This window comes from Podarcis bocagei, assembly GCF_964188305.1.
Source record: "Podarcis bocagei genome assembly, chromosome: 16".
Taxonomy (NCBI): Eukaryota; Metazoa; Chordata; class Lepidosauria; order Squamata; family Lacertidae; genus Podarcis; species Podarcis bocagei.
This window is the reverse complement of record NC_138142.1, coordinates 29023768-29041711: the sequence shown is the minus strand read 5'-3', so window position 1 is coordinate 29041711 and position 17944 is coordinate 29023768. Positions and strand designations below refer to the sequence as shown.

At 48.6% G+C, this 17944-nt stretch overlaps 1 protein-coding gene across 28 annotated transcripts in view; it reads left to right on the top strand.

Moving 5' to 3' along the window:
* The window catches only part of NRXN2 (neurexin 2), a 355283-nt gene that overhangs the window by 12063 nt on the left and 325276 nt on the right, over positions 1-17944 (top strand). The window contains exon 1 of one of the 28 annotated variants that reach the window (XM_081174007.1): positions 7965-7981. The exons of the other annotated variants lie outside the window; for them this stretch is intronic. The gene's annotated coding sequence lies outside the window, so the exon portion shown is untranslated. Of the gene's footprint in view, positions 1-7964; positions 7982-17944 lie in introns of those variants that run through there. 28 annotated transcript variants of the gene reach the window in all.

Below are 17944 nucleotides of genomic sequence, written 5' to 3'. Positions count from 1 at the left end.
AACGAGTAGGCGTTTGAAAAGGGGAAATGTGCAACCACTTCAGCTTTATTGATTTCATGCTGTTATTCTATTGCTTTTTTTATTAATTGGGCTGTTATTAATAACTGTTATATTTGATGTATTAATTTTGTATATGTGCTTATTGTTGGAAACAATAATATCTTGGCATCACACTGATGGGGTGAAGGGTGGTCTACAAATTGGAGAAATAAATCATCAGTCGGTAGAACACGAGACTCTTAAATCTCAGGATTGTGGGTTTGAGTCTCATGTTGGGCAAAAGATTCCTGCATTGCAGGGGGTTGGACTAGATGACCCTTGTGGCCTCATCCAACTCTACAATTCTATCATTCTAAGATGATATATGTTAACAGGCAGAAATTCAAAGAGGCGTTTCTTCCCACCCCTATGGAGTTTTCCTACTTGAAAAGGCCATACCTGTTGAATTTTGACCCACCTTGTGGTCCTGCCAGGAGCAGAGGCTCTGCTGTCCTTCTCTGCAGTGTGTGGGGTGTGGGAACAGACAGGGATCTGGGTTTTGTTGGCACTGGCTGCTGTGTGCAGACTGGTGGGGGCCAGTTCTTACTGTAAAAGAAGAGGCTCTCGATTGAGACAACTCCCCAACCCGCCAGCTGCCTGATTAAGTCGAGTGGCAGCCTCAGGGGCAGATTTTGAATGTCATTTCAGGGCAGCAGAGTGAGGCAGATCTCAGTGCATTGGAAGCTGTCAAATCCTTGGTCCATCGACCTCAGTATTGTCTGCACTGACTGGGGGTCTCAGGTGGGGAGGTCTCTCCCAGCCCTACCTAGAGAAAGTGCCAAGAACTGACCCTTCTGCATGCAGAGTGGATGCTCCAGGCTCTCCAAGTGTGCCATTTTTCCAGGGACAGTCCCAGATTTACAGACACCATCCTGGTTTCTGATTTGATCCCAGAATGTCCTGCTTTTCCTTAGAATTTTCATTGGATAAATACTGGAGGGTGTGGAGTTTTGCAACCCCCGAGCCAAGGAGATAAGTAACTCTACAACCTTTAGAAGACACCTGAAGGTAGCCCTTTATAGGGAAGTTTTTAAATGCTTACTGTTTAATTATCCACAGAGCCTAGGACTTGCCGATCAGAATGTCAGTGGTTCGAATCCCCACAACAGGGCGAGCTCCCATTGCTCAGTCCCTGCTCCTGCCAACCTACCTAGCAGTTCGAAAGCACATCAAAGTGCAAGTAGATAAATAGGTACCACTCCGGCGGGAAGGTAAATGGCGTTTCTGTGCGCTGCTCTGGTTCACTAGAAGCGGCTTAGTCATGCTGGCCACATGACCCGGAAGTTGTACGCCGCTCCCTCGGCCAGCAAAGCGAGATGAGCGCCACAACCCCAGAGTCGGCCACGACTGGACCTAATGGTCGGGGTCCCTTTACCTTTATATGCATCAGAGAAATGTTGGAGAGTATGATGCTCTATCACTGAGCTATGGTCTGCCTCCTAAGTACAGAGCTAGTGCAGCTATGCTCTTCTTGCGCATGGAGTGCATGCAGAAGATCCCTGTCATCTTCCATTAGGAAGGACACTGGCTAGCTGCTCTCAGTCAGAGTGGACTAGAGACATTTTCCAAACAGTTGGAGGCAGCAATGCTTCTGAATTCCAGTTGCTGGAGGCCACAGGAGAGGAGAATGCCCTAGTGCTTGGATCCTGCATGCGAGTTTCCCATTGGAGCATCCAGTTGGCTACTGTGAGAATCGGATGCTGGCCTCGATGGGCCCCCTTTGGCCTGATCCAGAAGTCTCTTTCTGCTCTTATGACCGATGTTGTAAACAAAATCTGCCCTTCTTCCCTTATGGGGAATCCAAGAGCCCGTATAGAGCCCGCCCTGGAGTCCAAGACCACCCCCAGAAACATCATACATACATCTCAGAAGGGGTGTAGCCCAAGACCACCCCCCAGATACATCATACCTATATCATAGAAAAGGTGGTCTACAACAGAAATCTGAGTGCGTTGTTTATCTCCTGTCTGGCAGGTCACCTGTTAATGGTCACTTGATTGGATTACCTGGGGAGCCTGGCCAGTCTTTTGTAATGATAAATACTTAGCCAGGTCACAGACTCACCCTATTCATACACAGACATACACTTAAGACAGGATTTGTTAACAAAAAGAGAATGGGGAGGCTTTTCCATTTTCCTTGACCTTGCAGAGAAATATTTGAGGTCAATTTGGGAGGAACAAAATGGTTTCACGACTTTCTTTGTGGGGTTTCAGACATGTGGTTTATATGTGCAGTTATGAACATTTACCATATATATATATATCAATCATATATATATATACACCTTAAAATTCTTATAACACCAAGCATGATGGACCACCGGTGGCCCCCGAGCTCCATTCATGTGGTCTGGTGGAAGGCAGTGGAAGACTAGATAATATCCGTGCTTGGCCTCGTGTTTGTTTGATCTATTTTCCTAACAATGGAAACTGAGACTGTTTTCATCAGGGTTGGATTATCAAACAGGTTGGGAAGGTTCTGTCCTCAGCCTGCGGCTTTTGTATCACACAGCCTTGGTACAATCTACAATTCTTCCTCTGAAAACTTACCCACTAAAAGGCCTTTTCTCTGGACTAAAGAAAGTGATTTTCTCAATGCGGTGCTGGCTTTGACGAGCAGGCTGTTTTATTTTTCCTCTCATTTAATGCAGTATGGAAAAAATATTATGCTCATTTGACAGTACACTTATCGCCATTGTGATTTATTGTCTTCCTGGCTCTCTTTTCAACAGAAGGTCCCAGAGCAGGTGACTGCAGATAAAAAAGCATAATTCAAGCAGTGGGAAAAGACAAAACCCACCCACAACCCCCAAACCAATAATCCATATAGTGCTATGGGGGGGGGGGAGCAGCACATTTTAAAGTTTATCAAGTGGTCCACTGAGGCTCCCACGGTGGACGTTGGGCAGGGGCAGGGGAGTTTTGAAAGCCACTGTGCTGGATGGCCAAATAGCCTTGTAAAAACCCCAAGTGTTCTGAAAGGACTTCCACAATGAAAGAGCTCGGGAGCTTTGCATTCAAAGATGGTGAGATGCCTTTGCCTGCAAGTGGGACTTCTCTTCCAAAGAGCTTGAGAGCAAAGCTGGACACCCATAGTAAAAGGTAAAGGGACCCCTGACCATTAGGTCCAGTCGTGACCGACTCTGGGGTTGCGGTGCTCATCTCGCTTTATTGGCCAAGGGAGCCGGCGTACAGCTTTTGGGTCATGTGGCCAGCAGGACTAAGCTGCTTCTGGCGAACCAGAACACGGCACGGAAATGCCGTTTACCTTCCCGCCGGAGCGGTACCTGCTTATCTACTTGCACTTTGAAGTGCTTTCGAACTGCTAGGTTGGCAGGAGCAGGGACCGAGCAACGGGAGCTCACTCCGTCGTGGGGATTCGAACTGCCGACCTTCTGATCGCCAAGTCCTAGGCTCTGTGGTTTAACCCACAGCACCACCTGCGTCCCTATTGGACACCCATAGAGACCCCTCCAATTGTGGCCAAGCAGCGCCTGGCTGGGACAATCAGCTGGTTGGAAGCGTGGCTGAGTTTGCGCGGAATGCAGAGTAATGTAGTGAATGAGCCGGTGTGGATGAGCAATTGAGGCTGGTGGAGAACAGGTGTGAAGCGAGTGGAAGTTGCACATCCACATCAACACCTAACACACATTCAAAGTGCCTGACACCCTCCAAAGAATTCTGGGAACTGTAGTTTGTTAAGGGTGCTGGGAATCGGATGGGAAAACAACAGGATACTTGGGCGGGAGTCACTTTAAATGTATGGTGTGGACCTTCTGGCTGTTGTTCTTGTGGAATTACAACAACAACATTTCTATTATTTGTACCCTGCTTATCTGACTGGGTTGCCCCAGCCACCTTCCAATGTTTGGCTTTGATTTCCTCTGAAGTATTTGGCTTGGCCAAATTTGGCTTGGATACTTTAAAAAAGAATTCGAGGAGAACTATTTAAATGTGTGGGTGGTGCTGTGGGTTAAACCACAGAGCCTAGGGCTTGCTGCTGTTGCTCGGTCCCTGCTCCTGCCAACCTAGCAGTTTGAAAGCATGAAGTGCAAGTAGATAAATAGGTACCGCTCCGGTGGGAAGGTAAACGGCATTTTTGTATGCTGAGTGGCCTAGTCATGCTGGCCACATGACTGTATGCCGGCTCCCTCAGCCAGTAAAGCGAGATGAGCGCCGCAAACCAGAGTCGTTTGCAACTGGACCTAACAGTCAGGGGTCCTTTACCTTTTTTATTTAAATTTGTTAGTAGTAGCAGCAGGAGACTGGCTAGAGAGGTAGTTGGACCTTTGGATGACAAAGGAGTCAAAGGTGTGCTAAAGGAGGAGGAAGAGATGGCAGAGAAGTTGGTTGGGCTCTTTGCACCACAGCAGAAGGGATAGGACAGATCTCTTTGCTGATCTTCTAACAAAAATGTCCCTAAGGTCAGCGTCTGTGCTTGAGGACTGGAAGGTAGCCAGTGTAGTACTAATTTTTAAAAAGGGATCCAGGGGAGATTAGCTTGATGAGAAATTGACAGGAAGGGTTCTCATAGTTAAGATAACCAAGCATGTAGAAGAACAAGCCTTGCTGAAGCAGAACCAGCATGGCTTCTGCAAGAGCAAGTTGAGTTTTTTGAGAGTGTAAACAAGCCTATAGAAAGAAGGGATCTGGTTGACATTGTGTACTCAGACTTTCAAAAAGCTTTTGATCAATACCTCACCGAAGACTCCCAAGCTTGTCATAGATTGATTGACTGATTGATTGATTGATTGATTGATTGATTTACTTTATTTAAATTATGTCTGGGCTGCCGTCCCAATTGCAAAAGATCCTGAGGGTGCCTCTTTGGTTGTGCGATGCACCTTTGCTTTGGCTGTCCCTCTAAGCGCATGTTTCAGGCATCAGCACCCTCAACCCAGCTGTTTAAGAGCAGCAGGAGAGAGAGGGAGGTGAGGGGAATGGGCACAGCAGGATTGTCTTGGAGGAGAGTCTCCTGGTCCTGATAGGATTATCTTCCTCAAATATTGCTCCAAAGCTGCCACCCTCACCTTTGAAAAGTGCCTTGAGTGGAATTTATGTGATGTTCTTCGAATTTCACCTGAGCTCTGCATATCTAAATTCCTGGTGCGCCTGAAAGTTTGTGTCTGCTTTATGTTTTATTACTGTTGTTCATACTGGGGTGCTGCTTGTTTTATAATGACATTTAGTAATGACTCCCCTCCCCCTTTATTAAATAACTTTGGCTATCTTGAGTAAAATTCCATAGTGCTTTGATCAATCCAATTATCATTAGGCAAGCCTCCCCATTTTCTGCAGAGGGGTCTTTTCAGGACAGGATAATTTGCAGAAGTGGGCACTAGCCTTCATGTTTTTTTAGTCCTTGTTTGCTGTCATGTGGACTAGTAACTTTTCTGCCTTTTTTGTTTTTAATAATAAGGGATGCAGTTGATCCAAAGCCATACACATTGACATCGAATTTGATCTTGGCAAGAGAAGCATGGATTGAACTCCATGGTGCCTCATTTTGTTTTGATTGCAGCCACTGCAGACCCTCCCAAGTGTCCCTATTTTCCAGGGATAGTCCTGGATTTACAGCTGTCCCGGTTTCTGATTTGATGCTGAAATGTCCTGCTTTTCTCCTTAGGACATTCCGGTTTTCACCAGCGAAATATTGGAGGGTATGGAATTATGTGACCTCCTGAGCCAAGGAGATAAGCAACCTTACAACCTTTGGAAGACTTCTAAAGGCAGCTCTGTATAGTTTTCTTATGTTTCTTATGTATGTTGGAAGCTACCTAGAGTGGCTGGGACAACCCAGCTGGATGGGTTGGGTATAAGTAATATTTTTTTGTATTGTTGTTGTGGAATAGGACATCCCTATTTTTATCAGAGAAATGTTGAAGGGTATGCATGCTGTATTTATTTATTTCGTATTCATTTCATATAATTTATATCCTGCTTGCAGAGGCGTAGCTAAGGGGGGTGGGGACACACTAGGTGCCACACTGTTGGGGGCAGCACTTACTGCAGGGCCTGCAGTGTGCCGGAGCCAAAGCCATGCATCTCTCCTGGAAGTGACGCGATGGCTCAGGCGCCTGTAGGCTCGTGCACGCTGCTGCCTGCTTGATTGTAAAACAAGAAACCAACCAACCTGCAAAGCGGTTTACAAGAAAAATGTGCCATTTTTGTTAGTGCCACAGTACGTAAAAATGGTCCCGGGCTATGCAGGCAAATAACAGTGTCCCTGAGAAAGTGCTGAGCGTTTTCCCCTTGCCATCTACACCCGCACTCTCTCTATCTGGTGTTACGGAAAAATCTAGGTGCGAGGCTGCTCATTCACCCAGCTCGCCCGCGGGTCCCTGCGGAATAAAGGAAGGAGTCCAGCCACCAACCGGAGCAAATAGCTGTAGACCAAAGTTTATTGTGCAACAGGTTCAAAGAAGTTTGAACCCTGAGAATGCAGTGACAAGAACTTTTAAAACTTCCCACCACATCCCAGCATACAGTTCCCACAGCATCATTGATACATCATCTTTACATCACCGACATGTCACAAAAGGGGAGGGGTAGACAGGGGTTATACTAGTTCAACCTTGACTAACATGTCCAGACAAGTCCTTCGTTCAAGATTAACATAAGCAAACATGTCAGGGCTCAAGACCCAGATATAAGATTAGCACAGACAAACACCTCTGAAGTCCCACCACCCAAAGTACAATAGAACTTCCTTTGCATGTCTGGCCCCTTGGCAAGTTTGGTGATGGGATTAGGCTTTCCTTGGCCAACAATCAGCTCAGCAATTGTCACCTCTGGACACTTCCTGGAGTCCTTTTCTCAAGGGCAAAATAGCTTTGGAATGGAGGAAACTGGCAAAGGAGTTGATTTTATATTATTTTTAAAGCTAGGTAACTTCCCTGAGCAGTCAAGTTGAAAGGATACATTCAGGCATAATATTTGTTGCATTTAACAACTTTAAAGATGTGCCGCCCCCCCCCGTAATTTCCGTAACACTGGGTATCAGACTGAAGCCGGACCAGGGTTTCTAGCAGCTTCCGGGTCCCAGAGGAGGGTGTTTTGCAGTCAGGCCTGAACCCCAGAAACGCTTCCTGGTTTCGAAAGGAGCTGCAAGGCTTCTGATTTCCTGTTCCTTAGGAAGAGCCCCAGCCTTTGAAGCCAACTCCAAACGCGCACTGGAGTAAACAAAGCTTTGGAAATCCAGGAGTGGTGGGCACAGGGAGCAAGAATATATATTGCAGAGGCAGAAAGACGGCAGAGAGATGTGGGCGGCTGCTGCTGCTGCTGCTCTTCCTTGCTCCTCTCCTCGTTATCACGGCAGTCGTGTCTCCAGCACAGCAACAAAAGCGGAGCCTCTCTGGCTTGTGAAGGCGGCGGCGGCGGCGGCAGCTTCCAAACTTTAGAGCTTTCACAATTCTCTCCCTGCCTTTTCAGGCACTCAAAGGCTTCCTCAGGCACTTACTTGCTCCGGGAAAGATTATAGCAAAGCTTTCTGCTTTGTGCTTCTCCACCCAGGGGGTCTCCAGATTGCTGGGCCATTAGGCGCTTGAATGACCTCCACCCCCCCTTCCTTTTTTTTGGTGGTGGTGGTGAGATATTTCTAAACTCCCTTTTTCACATTGGCTTTGATGGCTCCTTAATGGCCCACACCAGAGCCAGGGCAAAGGACATCGCTTCATCCCGATGGAGGAGGAGGGGCCAGCTTCCTCCCTTTCCTTTGGCCTGGAAGGCTGTTGAATCCGAACCAGTCCACTTCGTTTTGATCTGTCTCTCCCTCCTTCCGTGGAATATCATCTGGGATTCAGGCAAGGAACATCTGGGGGTCCTAGCAAGGTGCAAAAATATACCCCCCAAGACACCCTCCAAGTGTCCCTATTTTCCAGGGACATTCCCGGATTTACAGAAGCCATCCCTGCAAGGATCCTGTACATGTTTGCTCACGAGTAAGTCCCACTGCCTTTAATGAGGCTTGCTTCCAGGGAGACATGCCATTGACTGCAGCCTAAATGTCCATTTCGACAGCAGAGGTCGGCATGAATTTGAATCTGTGAGCAGAGAATTTGATTCCTACAGGGTTTTGATCCCCATAGAGGGTGTCTGTGGGGGTTGTGTGCTTTTTTAGGCGGGGGGTGGTGGATTCTGCCCTTGGGGTCTTCGTCCTCTTCTTCTTCTAACCTTGGGGGTGCGTTGACCTGCAAAAGAGTCCAATGGCTTCTTCAAGGGCACAGCATGCAGGAGAAGTTTCAACCACGCTCATCCTCGCCCCCCTCCCGCACCCCCGAGCCATTAATTTCAGCTGATAAATCTGCAGAGCTGTCTCAAATAATGTCAGGAGGAGCAGCGTCGGGAGCAAATTGATAAAATGAAACAGCAGTTTGGTCACCGAGGTTGGACGGGATCCGTACGCAAATTGCAGAGAAGCCCAGCAGAATCTTTGCCCCCCCCCGCCCCGCAACCCCACCTCCCTGGCCAGCCAGCCGGCATGGATTCTCCTCTGCCCCATTTATGATGATAGGAAGTGAGCGGATAAAACACAGAGCTTGTGTGACAGGGCAGGCAGCAGGCTAGGGCAGGCCTGGAGAATGGTTGTGGCGGGGCGGGGTGTGTGTGTGTGTTCTCCACAGATGCTCCTGGCCCAAGAGGCCTGTCATCCCTGGCCAAAGGTGCCCCAGGCATCAAGATGAGGGTGTCAGACTAGGGCTGGAGAGCCCAGGTGACATGAGCTGAGCTACCTCTCCTTCTAGCTTACCTGACAGGGGTGTTGTGAAGGCAAAAAGGGGTGAGCCCCAAGCTCTTTGAAGTGGCATAACAATATAATGACATATGTATGTGCAGTGCTTTTTTCCGGGGGGACACACACCCCTAAACATTTTGTGAATCTAAGTTTGGCCTCATTGAGGGGCAGTATTTCAATATGAGTAGGAAAAATAGAGTACTAAATTTATTTAATTTTTTTTTTTTAGAAAAATGCACTGTGTGTGTCAAATGTTTTATTTGAAGAAGCTGCACAAGTGAGCAGGGAACTGCCCTCACAATGACAATTTGGCTTTTGACAGTTTTTAAAATCCTCCTCTCTGGTTTTCTTCTGTTTTCCTTGGTGTTTTCTAAATTGGCGTTGCTGTTTGTGATGCCTTTCGATTGCCTTGTGGCTCCTTGCGAAGGCAATTCAGAAGCACTTCCCTTAAATATTCATTAATGCTTCAGTGGGTTATTAGAATTGTTCTGTTCTGCACAGTTCTGCACACGGCAGGGGGGCTCTATGGCCCCCTGCTTTGGGCCTGACATGTGGGCCACTTGACAGAAAAGCACTATCCTACCCCATGCCCCTACAGGCAGGACTGAAGGGTTGCAGCCTTCCTGCCTCCTCAAAGGAGGGCGCATTGGCATTAAGCCACTGGGGAAGTGAGGAGATCATCCTCCCCCTGTACCTTGCATGTTCCCTTCTATCGTTTGGCTTATTGCAGCAGCACTACTAGGCACTCAGAAGACTGTGCGGTGGTGGTGGTAATGGGCCTATGGGACAAAGGTAAATAAAACAGTCATGTGCTAATAATAATAATAATAATAATAATAATAATAATAAGTTGTTATTTATACCCCGCCCATCTTTCTGGGTCACCCCAGCCACCCTCTGCTGCTTCCAACAAAGTATTAAAATACAGTGGTCTGTTAAACATTAAAAGCTTCCCTAAACAGGGCTGCCTTCAGATGTCTTCTAAAAGTCTGGTACAGTAGTTGTTTTTCTCTTTGACATCTGGTGGGAGGGCGTTCCACAGGGCGGGTGCCACTACTGAGAAGGCCCTCTGCCTAGTTCCCTGTAACTTGGCTTCTCGCAGCGAGGGAACCGCCAGAAGACCCTCGGTGCTGGACCTCAGTGTCCGGGCAGAACGATGGGGGTGGAAACACTCCTTCAGGTATACTGGACTGAGGCTATTTAGGGCTTTAAAGGTCAGCACCAACACTTTGAGTTGTGCTCGGAAACGTACTGGGAGCTAATGTAGATCTTTCAAGACCGGTGTTATGTGGTCTCGGCGGCCACTCCCTGTCACCAGTCTAGCTGCCGCATTCTGGATTAGTTGTAGTTTCCTCTGAGCAACTGAAGGCAAGTGAGTGGCACACAGGCCCTGTGCTTGAATCACACCTCACAGTCCTAGAATCATAGAACTGTAGAGTTGGACAGGGACCCTCAAGGGTCATCTAGTCCAACCCCTTGCAGTGCAGGAATCTCAACAAAAGAGTCCCTGACTGGTGGCCATCCAAGCTGTGCTTGATAACCCGCAACAAAGGAGAGTCTGCCACCTCCTGAGAGAGTCTTTTTCACAACTGAGCAGCTCTTACCACCAGGAAGTTCTTCCTTATGTTTAGTCAGAATCTCCTTTCTTGAAATTTGAATCCATTGGTTTGGGTCCTCCCCTCTGGGGCACCACAAAACAAGCTCCATCTTTCATGTGACAGCCCTTCACGTATTTTAAGATGGCTTTTGTGTCACCTCTCAGTCTTCTCTAGGTTAAACATACCCAACTCCCTTAACTGTTCTTGGTAAGGCTTGGCTTCCAGACCTTTTATCATCTTGGTCTCCCTCCTCTGCACACCTTCCAGCTTGCCAATATCCTTCTTAAACTGTGGTGTCCGGAACTGGACACAGGACTCCAGGTGGGGTCTCACTAAGGCAGAATAGTTTGTTGCTATGACTTCCTTTCATCTAGACACTAGACTTTTGTTGATGCAGCCTAGAATTGCCTAGAATCCTGCCAGGGGAAAGCACTGGGGATTCTACATGCTTGGCAATCCTGCCCAGACCAGCCCCTCCGGGGTGGCTGGGGCCCATTGGGACTGCTAGGCAGGAAACCCAAACAGCCCATGGAACCAGCACCAAGGCCAAGCAGAGCCAGGCAGGTTAGGGCAGGCTGAGGTCAGGCGGAGCCTTCAGTCCAAATGGAGCCAGCCTCCACTGCAGCCTCTGCACTTGAAACAAGCCTGCAATAGAGAGGGGAGTTTCAAGGCCACAAGATCTGGCAGGAGATTTGGGGGCCAGGACAAAACTACCCTGGTCTCAGGCCAAGGTGACACTGGTACGCTGCCAGAACTGAGGCTAGATTTGCCTGGGTGCTGAACTAGTGCTGGGACCTTTGCACTGCCTCTCCCTCCCCTGGGACAGTGAGGGTGGTTCTGAGTTCGAGATGCGCCTCCTTCCATCTTCCGGGACAGAGAGTTGCCCAGAAAATACCCTTCTGGAAAGCCGTGTCCTTTGTCCTCCTCTGTTGCAAAGGCTTCTGGGAAGGCCCGGAGGCAAAGCAAAGAGGAACCCAGGAAGCAGCAGCAGTGTGCAAAATGGGAGAGGCAGGGTTCCTTGAAAAAGAAAACGAGAACTCTTTCCTAATGGGAGTCTAACACTTTTGCTGCTTGCAACAACAGGTGCAAACACCTGCAGGTGAGATTCAGTACTGAACTGTGCGCGCGCCCCCAATGCGCACGCAGGCAGCCACACCCCCTTCCTTCCCTCCACCTGGTGCCCTCCAAATGTTATGGGATGCAACTTCCATCAGCCCTTGCAGCCAACATGGCTGTCCTCTCACCACCAGACCCAGCATTGTACGGACGTGCTGCCTGCAAGGGCAGATGTGAATTGCGGTCCACCGCATGTAGAGGACACCAGGTTGGCCAAGCTTGTTATATTAACCACACACACACACACAAATGCAGAGAAGATGGAAGCAAAACAGTTAATGGCAAAAAATTGCCACATTTCCTTGCTTAAAAAAAATAAGAATGCTCCATACGAATGCAGCCTGAGGGTACAAAATGTGCCGAGGATGCAAAGCCATCCAAGGTAGCAAAATCTGCCAAAGAGCCAGCCCCCACCCTCCAAAAAAAGGGGGGTTTCAGCAAGCAAATGAAACGGCTGAGCAGTAACATGGCAGATAAATTTGAGGCTGACAAAAGTGCCAAGTGAGGCACAATTGCAGCCGTGCAGGGCAGTAGCAGTGCCTGGATTCTCAATGAGCTGCTTCCCCTTATGAGAGAGGAGGCAAGGGTAGAAAGTTGTGGGGAAGCCGTGGGCCTGGAGACGTCCATGGAGCAAACCAAAGGCCCAAAGGAGCTGGGCGAGACAGGATATTTGCTCATAGAAGAGCAGCTCAGGCTAGGGAACTGAGCCCTGAGAGAGAGAGTGTGTGTATCTTATACAGTGGTACCTCGGGTTACATACGCTTCAGGTTACATATGCTTCAGGTTACAGACTCCGCTAACCCAGAAATATTACCTCGGGTTGAGAACTTTGCTTCAGGATGAGAACAGAAATTGTGCTCTGGCGGTGTGGCAGCAGCAGGAGGCCCCATTAGCTAAAGTGGTGCTTCAGGTTAAGAACAGTTTCAGGTTAAGTACAGACCTCCGGAACGAATTAAGTACTTAACCTGAGGTACCACTGTATAAGGCCAGGAGTGCCCTTATTGGTTCCCTGGGTCACCTGATTCCTTCTGGGTGCAGCTTCCCTTTGCCTGAAGGGATGGCGCTGTGGAGCCTCTGCTCCTAAGGTGGTGTAGAGAGCGAATGCCATTAATGTTCAAAGGACTGGCTAAAGAAGGCCCCTTCCAAGTCTATGATCCTAAGGAGAAAGAGCAAAGTTTAAAATGCCCTCCTAAATGCAAGCACTGAAAGAGCACGGAGGGAGGAAGTTCCAGACGTGAGGAACTACAACTCCCAGTACCCCTGGCAACGTGGCCAATGGCCAGGGCTCATGGCAGAAGTTGTAGTTCAGCCACATGCAGAAGGCCAAAGGTTCCCCACAGCTGGCTTAGTTAGTAGAGGGACTGCTTTGTTTGCAAACAATATTGGCTTCAGTTCCTGGTGTCTACAGTTTAGGGATCAGATGATGGGGAAGAGCCTTCTCTGTCAGGTGAAGGAGAGCAACTGCCAGACAGAGTAGACAGGCCTGGCTTTTCCTGGACAATTGGAGGGTGCCTGGCAGAAGGCACTCGCTTCCCAGCTCCCCTGCCTTTTGCCACCCATAGTCCCCTGCCAGGTGGGGTGGTGGTGATGGCAGGGGGGAAAGATTGCTCTGCCGGATTTCACACCCTTGACTTGAGCAGGACATCCGAGAATTACAAAAACCATTTGGGCTTCTGATTGGATCCCAGAATGTCCCTTTTTTTTGTCTGGCGCTTTGGTGGAAGTCAGCTTGCTCTCCCGAGAGCTCAGGACCCCAAAAAATGAGCGTCCCAATGTTGATAAGCAGGATTTGGGAGCTTTGCCAGTGGGTGTATCCCACTGATGGCCTCTGACCAAATGCTAACTTATGCCCTAGGTCAGCAAGGTTTATCTTGCCTGGGCTGGATCGGTCCCGTGGAGATACTTCTGTGGGCCAGATTGCGGGTGTGCGCGCAATTTTCGGTGTCTGTGCGTGCGCCCCTGTGATTTTCGGTGTCTGCGCAGATGTGATTTTCGGCACCGCAGAAGCAAGTTCCTACGCCATGCTGCGCCGCTTTAGCGCTTTAGCGCAGCGTGTGAGTGGGTGTCTCGGTTTGGGGGCGGCTCGTGGGCCGGTCAAATGACCTCTGCGGGCCACTTCCGGCCCATGGGCCTTAGGTTGATGACCCCTGCCCTAGGAAGTGGGCAGTCTGTGGCACAGAGAGTCTTCCTGCACTTTTGCACCCAGAGGCAGCAGCAGCAGTAAGAGGGAGCGAGGTGGGGATGGTCTTCCTCCTGTTGAGCCTGCGCAGATAAAAAGGCAGCCGCGTCAATCAAAGGAGAGACCCCCCTGATCTCTAGAACTCTGTTGGCGGCAGAAGCAGTTTTTTTTGCAGGGAGCATGAAGGGAAGTCTGGACTTCCTGGGAGCAGCTGAGTAACCTCGTGACCTTCAGAGTCCTTGTAGGAAACCTCTGGGATGTTGCACGAGCAAATTCAGGCATATGAGAATCTGTTCCTCACTTACGTGGCTCTTTCCAGTGGGAGGTCTGTTTCCACACACCTCTCCACTCTGCTAGGTGAGGATAGTTTTGATCAGTGCTTTTTTTCTGGGGGTACGCAGGGGTACGCATATCCCTAAACATTTTGTGAATCTAATGGGAGAAGAAACTGAATTTTTTTTAGTTTCTTCTCTAGCACGGTGAATCGTCATTTCCGCTGTAACCCCCGATGGCAGCCTCGTTTTGTGTCACGGTGCTTCCTAAGTCTCAGACGGAAGCGAGCATTTAATGTGTGGAGTAGGAGTTGGAATCTAGCATGGTGATTGGTCAGTTTCATTGTATTTGCTGTTTTTATTTTTCCTGATTGGAGCTATAAAATGGTGATTTTCTTGAGTCAAAATGAGTGTACCCCTAAACCTTTATTTGATATTTTATGCTGACTTGGATGTTAGCTGATTTTGGTACTGACTCGTCCACCAGACTTGGGGGTTTGGTCAACATTAATTCTACTCTATTATAGACCCGTTGCAGTTAGTAGGCATGGCTGACATAGCTCCCCTGATGTCAGTGAGACTACTCTGAGAACAACGCAGCTGGGTTCAACCTGCACACGTGGCCCCCAAATTCTGGAAGGGCCCCCTTCCCACCTCGCAGGGGTGGCAGAAAGCAGCACCCACAGCAGGGAGGGCAGATTTCCAGCTCCCAGCATGAATCTTCACCCTGAAGCATTTGGCGAAAGTGGCGTTTCTTCCTTGGCTGACGCAGTCCTTAGGACATGGCTTGTAGTCTGAAGTTGTTCCTCACTCTGGCATTGTGTGAACAATGAATTTAACAACTAAATAAACAATTAAATAAAGGAATCAAAATAAGTAGAAAGGTGGAAGCTGTTGAGCACCCGGGCTCAGGTCAAGTTTCTGGTACTGGTATATGAAGCCCTACCCAGCTTGGGACCAGGAGATCTGAAAGATCATCCCACCCCTTTATATGCTCTCCGGCTGAGGCCCTCTTGCAGATACTAACTTATCAGGACGTCCTTTCCATACGATGTAGGAATTGGGCCTTTAGTGTGGTAGCCCCTCTGCCCTCTGGAGTGCCCTCCCCTAGAATATTAAACAAGCACTCTCTCTGTTGTCTTTTTGGCATCTCCTGGAGACCTTCCTCTTCCAGTGAGCCTTTTGAGTGGAGATCTTTGTCTCAGTCTGCAGCAGTACAATAGCACCTTGGTTCTTGAACAATCAGTTCCAGGAGTCCGTTTGACTCCCAAAAGTGTTCGAAAACCAAGGCACGGCTTCCGATTGGCTGCTGGAGCTTCCTGCACTCAAGCGGAAGCTGTGTTGGATGTCTGGCTTCTGAAAAACGTTTGCAAACCGGAACATTTACTTCCGGGTTTGCAGCGTTCGGGAGCCGATCTGTTCAACAACTAAGCTGTTCAAGAACCAAGGTACCACTGTACTGGGATTTGTTTTTTGCATAGAATAGAATCCTAGATTTGAAAGCGACCAAGAGGGTCACCTGGTTCAACCCCCTGCAATGCAGGAATCTTTTAGCCTAACGTGGGGCTCGAACCCACAACCCTGAGGTAAAGAGTCTCATGCTTTTCTGACCAAGCTATTTATTGCTTTAGCACTTGTTGTTTGCTGGCCTGGACTCCTTTCGGAGGAGGGGTATGATATGAATTTAATTAATAAGATGGAGTGCAGATAGCTTACCTAACGGTTACATGCAGAGCCCTGGCATATTTCTCTTGGGCCAGTGGCTGTCCGCATTAGACTCCTTCATTTCTCTCTGGTGCAAAGGAGTAACCTTCTTCTGGAGCAGCCACCAGGAACCCCCCAAGCCTGCTGACCATTCCCACCCCCCAGCCCCACTCTCTCTGGCTGTGACTGGGGCAGCATTAGGGGTGCAACGACAAAGCTGTGACTTCTGCACCTTGCTTTCCTTATCGCCCTGCCAGATTCAACAAAGGAGAGCCCAGGAGAGTGCCTGTCCAAGGCTGGCAGGCGACAGTCCCTTGGAGCGCCGCAATCTTGTTTGGGTGTGGAGCAACTTCCGCTGCCCACGTAGCTCGGGAGCATTTTATTAAAACTGCTTCCCTTTCCTTATTATTATCTCTCCAACCCCCACCCCCCTCGTGCTTCTGTTGGCGGGTAATAACAGGCGATATTTTATTTATCCCCGATCCCGTCAGGACAAGCTCAGATCTAATCGGAACAGACTTCTGCTTGAATTATTGAGAACAGACCACAGCAAAGCAAAGGGAAAGAGAGGTGGGTGTTCGCGTAGGAAGGAGGGAGGGAGGGAGATGGGCCAGCGCCCGCCTGTGTGGCCGACACATTTTGGAAGAGGGAGCCAAAAGGCTGTGGGGAGGCCCTGCAAAGGGATCTCAGCCCTGAAATCAGTGTTAGAAACTCAGGTATATCAGCCAGGTGCCAAACAGCTCCTAAACCAAGGTTAGAGTCACCAAAACAGAATGTCTAGCTGCCATTTTGGGACAAGATGGCTCCAAAGTCTTATTTTTCCAAAGGATTGATGGGCTGTGATTGGTTATCAGCTAAACACCTGGCTAGTTCAGATGACAGGTCAAGAGCTTTGAGAACTTAAAGAACAAAAGTCACTTGATCTAGGGACAGTATTGGCCTATTCTGACCTCTTTTTTGTAATGGTGACATGGACTGTTCATAGTGTAAAAATATTCTTCACAATTATTATTAATGGAAGTTTTAAATGTTTGATGTTTTGCTATGTTTTATATACAGTGGTACCTCAGGTTAAGTACTTAATTCGTTCTGGAGGTCTGTACTTAACCTGAAACTGTTCTTAACCTGAAGCACCACTTTAGCTAACGGGGCCGCTGCACCGCCGGAGCCCGATTTCTGTTCTCATCCTGAAGCAAAGTTCTTAACCTGAAGCACTATTTCTGGGTTAGCGGAGTCTGTAACCTGAAGCGTATGTAACCTGAGGTACCACTGTATGCTGTAAACCGCTCAGAGTGGTGGGGGGAACCCAGCCAGATGGGCGGAGTATAATTAATAAAATAATTACTACTACTACTACCACTACTACTTCCTGCTCAGGCTGCACAGAAAAATCATTTTGGTTCCTGGAATTTATTCTGATTGTGCAGATAAAGTATAACTGATAGAATTCTACAGGATGTGGTATTAGTGTGTGAAAACAGTCCAGATCCAATGATCCCCAGGTGTGCACCTCCAGAAGGTGGAGACGTCAGACACCATCCTGGCGCCCAGGCATCTTCACTCGGTCGCAAGTGGCCAATAGCCAGGTGGAAAATGTGCCTGGCTAATTTTGAACACTGCCAGCAAGAGCTGAAGTAGCAATATAGGAAAATAATTCCCTTGTGCATGCACAGAGTGCCTTTTCTCTTTAATAGCTGGGTGGGAGTGAGAAGCAAGCCTGGTGCAGCTTCTCTTTTTGCTCTACGGCTGTGAAAGCAGGAGCAGCATATCACAAAATATAAAAGTCCACAATGGCTTAGAGCAGTGGTTCCCAAAGTGGGTGGTACAACCCCCCCCCCGGGGGGGCAGTGGAATTACCTAGAAGAGGCAAGTGGGTGGCGTGGGGTGGTGCTGGAGGTGGGAATGACTATCCGACTTGGAAAAACTGACATCAATTTTGCCTCAGTTTCATTTAATTTATTAAACTACAGGGTTTTAATTGGATTTTGAGTAAATGTGCCATTAATTGTTACTGTTTTGAATTTTATTGTGCTATTATCTTCCTTAGTGGGTTGTGCAAACTGCTGTTATGAAGAATGTTTTCTATAGGGTAGAGAGCACTGGGGATGAGTTGGTGGAACCAAGGGGGCGGTGGCCCCCAAACATTTGGGAACCACCGACTTAGATGAAGATGGCGGACAGACCCGGCAGCTGGCTGGCAGAACCCCACACCTTAGACCAAGAGCCCTCCTGCCTGGTCCCAATCCCACACCCTCTTCTGGTCCCCACTCAGTCGCCAGAGGCTATTGTGGGGTGGAAGTAGC